Raw genomic sequence first — 6,808 nt, 5'->3', positions numbered from 1 at the left:
TAAATTACACTCCCACCAACAGTGTATAAAGATTCCCTTTTCTGCACAACCTCGCCAACATCTGTTACTTTGAAACTTCTAATAATAGCCATTCTGACAAGTATGAGATGATATTTCACTGTGGCTTTGATTTGCGTTTCTCTAATGCTCAGTGATAATTGAATTTTTTTTCACATGCTTGTTGGCCACATGTATGTCTTCTTTTGACAAGTGTCCTCATGTCCTTTGCCTACTTTTTAATGTGGCTCCTGGTGTTTTGCTTGTAAACTTGTTTAAGGTCCTTATAGATATTATATATTAGACCTTTGTCAAATGCATAGTTTGCAAATATTTTCTCCTGTTCCATAGGTTGCCTGTGTACTCTGTTGATAGTTTCTTTGGCTATGGTGAAGCTCTTACGTTTAAATACATCCTATTTGTAAATTTTTGCTGTTACTATCATTGCTTTTGGGATCTTGGTCATGAAATCTTTGCCAGTTTCTAGGTCCAGGATGGTAGTTTTCTAGGTTGTCCTCCAGGGTTTTTATAGTGTTGGTTTTCACATTTAAATCTTTATTCTGCCTTGAGTTAATTTTTGTATGTGAAATAAAAAATGGGTGCAGTTTAAATCTTCTCCATGTGGCTAGCCAGTTATCCCAATACCATTTATTGAATCGGAGGGAGTCTTTTCTCCATTGCTTGTTTGTGTCACTTTGTCAAAAATCAGATAATTTTAGGTGGGCAGCCTTATTTCTGAGCTCTATATTCTGTTCCATTAGTCTATGTGTCTGTGTTTATACCAGTGCCACACTGTTTTGGTTACTGTAGCCCTGTAGTGTGTGTATGTATATGTGTGTGTGTATATATATATATATATATATTTCACAAATAAACCAACTTTAATAGATATTATTTTGTATTTATGTCGCGCCTTCCTCTAGAACCTTAAGTGCTTTACAGACATTATCTCTAATTAATCCCCACAACAACACTGTAAGGTAAGTATTACTCTCATTTTATAAGATACGGAGACTGAAGTACAGAGAGGTTAAGTGACTTGCCCAAGGTCACAGAGTTAAATTCACTGAAGAGCCAGGACATGAGTGCTTTAGCCTCCCAGCTCCCAGCCAAATACTTCATGATGGAATTTTCAATAAAAAGTGTTTTCAAGAAAGTATTAAGAGTAGTCATGTTATGAAAATGAGGTCTTTCTACTGCCATCAAGGAAAGAAAAAACCCTATACTGATGGTTAGAGGCCACGAGACCCACATAATACAACATTTCCTTCTTTCCCTGTTCCCAAGCCTCCTGGTTCCTGTCTTAAATGATCTTTTAAAGGTAAAGTTTCCAAGACAGAAACCATGAGACTTAAGAGGTGGGATTTAATTTAGAATATTTACTTTTAGTTACAATAATTTATAAAAATTTTTATTCCAATATACAAAATACGGGACAGCCATCCCAACAATCATGTACATAGTTACATAGCAATCAGCCACCGTTTACAACTTACACCAGCCTCGCATTTGAATCACAGTCAACCAACATACAACCTCACAATGCTTTCTTCATGGGTCACTTTTCTTGCTATACCTGTATTTTTCCCCCAACTCTGACCCTACATGTTTTAAACGTATACTGAGTTTCTGATAAACTTCAAAACATTTTACTTAGATCCAGTTGCATTAAGAAGAAAAAGTAAATGTGAGACTGTCACCCCACAGTCCCTCCCCTGACAAATCATACTACGAAGTATGGTGTAGATGTGAAAAAAGTATGTGATTACCAGGAACTCAATACAGATACTAGAACTTGCTTTAATATGAAATTTAACTTGGCTTTTACTGTATTTTTAATGCAAAAATGTAAAAACAAACACAACATAGTATTTCAATGCTGTACCTTTATGCAAATGATTTCATCTATCTTTCTTAAACATGTTGTGATATAGCTAATGTTAAAACTGACACAGCTTCACTTTCCTCTTTTTCTCTGTACTGAAAGTTGCAGAAATACAGCTTTAATTCCAAGACAATTTGGTTTACGCCCTCAAAATAAAAACTGTGCATCCACTTCCACTGCCCTGACTTTCCCCACATTGTTGATTGTGATTCTCTGTGGCATGTTGGTAGATCAGGCAAGCTGTATATCATTTGTACAAAACATCTCTAGCCAGGATAAGACTTTAGAAACTATTTTAAAAAGAAACTTGCCAAAATACTTTTAATATTTAGTGCAAATACTAAATATTATAATTTTCTCCCAGCACATCTGTTTAAGCAGCCCAGTTACCTAAATGACCCTGTTAAAGGTCTGCTTATGGAACAAATAGGTGAAGTAATTTCCTGAGCCAAAAGGTACAGATAATAAATGTTAATAATAGCAGCAGACTAAAAACATTCCTTTTTGTTGTTTGTTTTCCATAGTCAACAGTCTTAGCAAAAGAACTTTAGAAAGTGGCAGATTTTTTTTTAATTTACTGCTTGAAAAGAGTTTAATAAAGAACATCCAAGGCCTGATTGCTATTATTCTGAATATAACTTTCAATAACTTTCTGCAAATTACATTTGGCTACTGTCAGACAACTTACTGATACATGGAAAAATGTCCAAAAAAACTGCAGTGGTTTACATACATTTTACATTACATATATTACTTCTTAAAACCCCCAACAGAATGAAGTCTTAGCGAACACAAATTTTAATTTCTGAACACCCTTCCAGTAAGATTTGTAAAGGTGGGGGGAAGGGGAGGAAGGACTTGTTTTTTTGTATTCCTGGTCTACTTGATTAAAATGTAATCTTCAAAGGGTTTGTTTAGCTCACTATCCAGGCTGCTAGGGTTGTGATGAACATTATTACTTCTTTCCAGGGTAAAAAATGACATCTGAAAATAACATAAATTCTATGACGTGATTTTCCCAAGCATGACCTCAACTTAAAACATTAGAATACTTAAGAATTCTAAAGATTGGTATACCACCACTGCACTAGAATTTTTAATTATTCCAACAACTACAGGAATTTTTTATATAGTTTTTTAATTTTATGAAATTAAAGCTGAAGAAAATTACTGATTTAGAAACCATAATAAAAAGACAAATATTTAGCCAGAGATATAAGTTCCTCCTGAAAAAGGATATTTACCTCCTCTCATTGCAGTTTTTCTCAAGGTATCTTACTCATTTCAGATATAATTTCAAATTCACCTTAAAAATAGAAACAAACAAATGGACCAGTTAAAATGACATTAACTAATAAAAATATGCTCAAATTTACTGACAGAATCATGGGCACTTCATACAATACTTAGACTCTACCAGTTTTAAGTAAAATAAATAAGGAAAAAATTACAATTATATAGCCAGTCTTTCCCCTTGTGGAAATAAAAAGCCACTTTCGACCAATTGCTCCCTACATATACATATACTGTATATTATTATAAGCTTCTTCAGAGACGCAAAGCATCTTTGTCTTCCCGACACTGGATTATCTAGCGTGTTAGTTTTTACATCAGGAAGGCAACTGCAAGTGTTGGGCCCAAAAGTATTTCTGGTTTACTCTTGAAAAGACCACTGAATATACTTCTATACATACTGAACCAGGCAAATTTATGCAGTGTGTTCAACACCACCTCCTTATCAATACAACACAGATTCCGATTCTTTCTACTGCACCCCCAAGGAATTCAAAGCATTATTGGTGCAATTAGCAAGCAGAAAATGCCTGTCAATGACTTGAAGGCTGTTTTACAAGAGGAGCTGGTATCTCTGATTTCACCTCCTTGTATGGAACTGTACAGACAGCATGATACCTGAGCAAATAAATCAACTACCATGATCAGAAGGGCTTGTCAATCCATCGTCTTTGCTTTATCGTGTGCAAAGCATGCTACTGCCCCCTGAGCTTCCTGCATTTCTCTTTTCTTGAAAAATCAGTGCTTGATCCTTTCCAAAATAACCAGAAAAGAAATGAGGCAGAAAGTATCTCTTCATCACGATTCCCCCTCAGTCCCGAGACTGATAGAAAGGTATGTAACCAGACTCAGAGTTCTTCGAGTATCTGGTGTTAACCCGTAGAATTCTTCAATAGCTTGTGCATCTATTTTTTCTACAATGTCATCAAACAACAACCAAAAATCATGACTCTTAACTATTGCAATATAATGGCCTCAATTGGGACCACTTCCACAGTGAACCACAACAGCAACAAGGTCGTACATTCTGTATGGATTGGTGGCATCACCTAAAGTGTTAAATAGACGAAGCTCTAAAGGAAAAACTACCCGGTAAGAGAGTTTTGTATATCGATGAAGTTGATCCATATATTTAAATCTCTTCAAGTGTAGAGCTAGAATCATGGGCAGTTTTTAAACTTTCATCCGTTTGTGTGCTTCCTGTTTGCTGCAACGCTCTTCACAGTAATACTTGTATTCACTGCATAGAGTTTCTGTGTTGCTGAAACCCCTTAAGCAGTGAGTAATTGATGTATTTTGTTCCACGTCAACAGAAAGGTCTAAAAAATCTTCATCTTTGCTGCTTATAGTTTCACAAGACGTCTGGTTTCATTAGTTAATGTTCCCTGAAAAATCTCATGAACCCACGTTGGGTCTGGTGTGCTGTTATTATTTTCATTATCAATATTATCATTAGGTTAGCGACCATTTTGTTTTTCCTGCTTTCTCTCTTCTTGTAAAATATCAGCAATTGTATTTAGTAGGTAATTTAAGAATTCATGGGCATCTTGTTTCATGTAGTTGTCGAAAAGCTCATTTTCTTTCCGTAATCTTTGATGAACTTCTTAGGGGGTATTACTCCAACCTTTTTCTTCTGAGTGGCTATGCTGTGGAAGAGATCTGCTAAGCATGTAAGAAGGCTCTCCTTTTTCCTAGGTTGACTCTTAAATGCAAGAACTTTTTCCCGAAATGGACGACAAAAATAAAGTGCTTGAAGAACTGAATTGCAGTAGCAGGTATTCCCAAAATTGACTAATCCAAAATAATGCTCATTGACTGGAAACTGTTCTGGACCAATCTCTTTGATGCCGAAGCATTGGCGCCCATGGAGGCGAATTTGGAGACTGTCATTAGGCTTTCCATCTGGCCAGCGCCATCTTCCACCCAATCATAGCGGCGGAGCTGGGCGGGGGAGGACGGGAGCAGGGCCGCCCGCTTGCACCGTAGCCCACGGGCGGACCCTGAGCCGCCGCCGACTCACGCACCGAGCCCGCTGGGCCTCCACTGCCGTCATCGCCGCCGGCCCCCTCAGGTACTCCCGGCCCTAGCCCCCACCTGCCGGCCGCTATTTTTTTTTTTTTTTTTTTGAGAGTTTTTTTTTTTTTTTTTTTGAGTTTCCGCTCTGTCGCCCAGGCTGGAGTGCCATGGCGCGATCTCGGCTCACTGCAACCTCTGCCTCCCGGGTTCAAGCGATTCTACTGCCTCAGCCTCCTGAATAGCTGGGAATACAGGCGCGCACCACAATGCCCAGCTAAATTTTGTATTTTTAGTAGAGATGGGGTTTCACCATGTTGGTCAGGCTGGTCTCGAACTCCTGACCTCGTGATCCGCCCTCCCCAAGTGCTGAAATTATAGGCATGAGCCACCGTGCACGGCCCCGCCCTGTAGTATATTTTGCAGTTGGGTACCGTGATGCTTTCATTTCTGTTCTTTTCTCTTAGGATTGCCTTAGCTACTCAGGCTCTTTTTTGTTTCCATATGAATTTTATAATAGTTTTATCTAGTTCTTCGAAGAATATTATTGGTAGTTTGATAGGAATAGCATTGAATCTGTAAATTGTTTTAGGCAGTATGACCATTTTAATGATATTGATTTTTCCTGTTAATGAGCATGGAATGGTTTTTCATTTATTTGTGTGATCTCTGACTTCTTTCTGCATTGTTTTGTAATTCTCACCGTAGAGCTCTTTCACCTAACTGGCTAGCTGTATCATTCTTTTTGTGGCAGCTGTAAATGCAATTGCATTCCTGATTTGGCTCTCAGCTTGACCGTTGGTGAACAGGAATGCTAGTGATTTCTGTGCATTGATTTTGTATTCTGAAACTTTGCTAAAGGTGTTTATCAGGTTAAGAAGCTTTGTGGCCATGACTATGGGGTTTTCTAGATATAGAATCATTTCTTCTGCAAACAGGGGTAGTTTGACTTTCTCTCTTCCTATTTGGATGCCATTTATTTATTTCTCTTACCTTATTTCTCTGGCCAGGACTTCCAATACTATGATGAACAGGTGTGGTGAGACTGGGCATCCTCATCTTGTGCCAGTTTTCAAGGGAAATACATTCAGCTTTTGACTGTTTAGTATGATTTTGTCTGTGGATTTATGATAGATGGCTCTTATTATTTTTAAGTTGTTCATTACTGGGTAACATATAGGAAAATAAGTATAGTAAAATAAAAGGAATAGAAGTTGTTCTACCACAAAGACACATGCAAGCATATGTTCATTGTAGCACTATTCGCAATAGCAAAGACATGGAATCAACGTAAATGCCCATCAATGACAGATTGGATAAAGAAAATGTGGTACATATATACCATGGAATACTATGCAGCCAGAAGAAAGAATATTATATCCCTTCTGGGAACATGGGTGGAACTGGAGGCTATTATTCTAGCAAACTAATACGGGAACAGAAAACCAAATACTGCATGCTTTCACTTATAAGTGGAAGCTAAATAATGAGAACACATGGCAACAAAAAGGGGAACAAGAGATACTTAGGCCTACTTGAGGGTGGAGGGTGGAAGGAAAAGGAGGATCAGAAAAAATAACTATTGGGCACTATGCTTAGTACCTGGGTGACAAAATTTGC

The 6,808-nt window shown here is 37.6% G+C and overlaps 1 pseudogene; it reads right to left on the bottom strand.

The window, feature by feature from the left end:
- Window positions 1-3,282: 3,282 nt before the first annotated feature.
- Window positions 3,283-5,077, bottom strand: LOC129475641 (ubiquitin carboxyl-terminal hydrolase 12-like; annotated as a pseudogene).
- Between the last annotated feature and the right edge of the window lie 1,731 nt (window positions 5,078-6,808).

The sequence above is a fragment of the Symphalangus syndactylus genome, chromosome X (genome assembly GCF_028878055.3).
Source record: "Symphalangus syndactylus isolate Jambi chromosome X, NHGRI_mSymSyn1-v2.1_pri, whole genome shotgun sequence".
NCBI classification, from domain to species: Eukaryota; Metazoa; Chordata; class Mammalia; order Primates; family Hylobatidae; genus Symphalangus; species Symphalangus syndactylus.
The sequence above is the reverse complement of the archived record's forward strand: the minus strand, read 5'-3'. Positions and strand labels throughout refer to the sequence as shown.